This window comes from Pipistrellus kuhlii, unplaced genomic scaffold, assembly GCF_014108245.1.
Source record: "Pipistrellus kuhlii isolate mPipKuh1 unplaced genomic scaffold, mPipKuh1.p scaffold_m20_p_3, whole genome shotgun sequence".
Classification (NCBI taxonomy): domain Eukaryota; kingdom Metazoa; phylum Chordata; class Mammalia; order Chiroptera; family Vespertilionidae; genus Pipistrellus; species Pipistrellus kuhlii.
The window spans coordinates 114,408,033-114,409,974 of record NW_023425529.1 but is presented as its reverse complement, the minus strand read 5'-3'; positions in this window follow the sequence as shown (position 1 = coordinate 114,409,974).

Below are 1,942 nucleotides of genomic sequence, written 5' to 3'. Positions count from 1 at the left end.
TACTGACATCTCCATTTGAGTGCTAAATTTTCAGTGAGTGAAGCGAAATGCAGTCCTACAAAATAATGAAGTGTGTTTAACAGAAAGAATATTTTACACTGCTTTGGTTTTTTAATTTAATTTTTCCCCTCCAGATTTATTAAGGCATAATTGGCAAATAATATTGTGTATATTTAAAGTATACAATGTGATAATTTGTTATACACACACACACACACACACACATACACACACACACATTGAGAAATTATTACCACAATCAGGTTAGTTAACTCATCCATCAACTCACATGGTTACCTTTGTGTGCATGTATGAGAGAGAGGGAATGCTTGAAATCCATTCTCTTAGCAAATTTCATGTATACAATATAGTATTACAGATTATATCATCATGATGTACAATACATCCTCAGGACTTATTCATCTTATAATTGAAAATTTGTACCTTTAACCAACATCTCCCCATTTTCCCTACCTCCTAAACCCTGAGCAATTTTACTCTCTATATATAAGTTCAACATTTTTGTTTTTTAGAATCCACATATAAGTGATACAATAGTGGCTTTTCTGTCTGGCTTATTCGCTTAGCATAATATCCTCCTGGTTCATTCATGTTGTAGCAAATGGCAACATTTCCTTAATGGCTGAATAATACTCCATTATACATGTGATGGATAAAAGATGTGATATAATACACCATCTTTATCCATTCACTCATTGTTGTTTCCATATTTCAGCTGTTGTGAATAATTCTGCAATGAACATGGGAGTGCAGGTATCCTGTCAAGATACTGATTTTGTTTTCTTTGTATCTATAGCCTTAATTATAATTAGTTGCACTAAGCCACATTTCTACTAGTACTCAACAGCCTCATGTGTCTAGGCTACCATATTGTACAGTGCAACCCTGAGGTCTTATAATCCAGGGCCACAGCGTGCAAGAATCTTGACCAAAGCATCACCCGGCTCTGGCCCTGCCACCAATGAGACCCCCTATTCCTCCTGCAAAATGGCCTAGCCAGTATCAACTCAGGTGACTAGGAAGCTCTTCCTTATGTTGAGCTGAAAACTGCTGCCTTGTCATTTCCATCTTCAGATCCTAGTTTTGTTTTCCACAAAGTCTGTTCCCCGCCTGGGAGGGGAGGGAGGAAAAGCCCACAGTAGCCTTTAGAGTTCAGTCAGGCCCAGCTGAGGCCCCTCCCTATGGCATCTGCTGCCCACAGGGCATGGCGCCCTTTAAGAGGAGTCAGAGTTTTTGAGAAAGCTTCTTTCCTACCTCTCTCCCTGGATCGGAACGGAGGGGAGGGGGCACAAGAAGAGCAGTTAATAGCGGTTTTTTCCTGAGGCCGAGTGGCCCTGCTCCCTCTGGCTCAGCCATAAACCTGCTGCAGAGCACAAGCCTGGAATGCTGGCTAAGAGCCCTCATAAAGCAGCCTAGTGTGCAGCCCGGCGGGTTTTCAGAGGACGCACTTTTGGAGGAGCGATGAGCAGCATAGGGTGAAACTTGAGGACATACATAAATATGCGTTTTGCGTAGATGGGGTGAAATGCTGTTATCACCGACGCCTCACCCCATCTCATATCAGCTCGCTCAGCCCATTCTCACTCTCCCCCTAGAACTCATTTGAAGACTCAGCATGTGTCCTAGATTTCCCTCTGAACTTACATAATCCAGCACAGCCCTTCTTACCACACCACAGAGCCCAGGCTTGTCATGATTTGTCTTACAAAACTGAGATCTTCTTATGCACAAGGTCTTGTTCCTTGCTCTTCTCACCTAACTCAGTCACCTGGAGGCTCCAAGCTTCTCTGGGCGTGACCCTGAGCCCGCTTCTGCTCCCGCATTACTGGAGGGCTGGTGGGAGAACAGGGCAAGACAGCCGGTGGCCTGCCCGCGCCAGCCTCCCGCACACTCACACTCCCGCACGCCTGGGCTTCGGGTA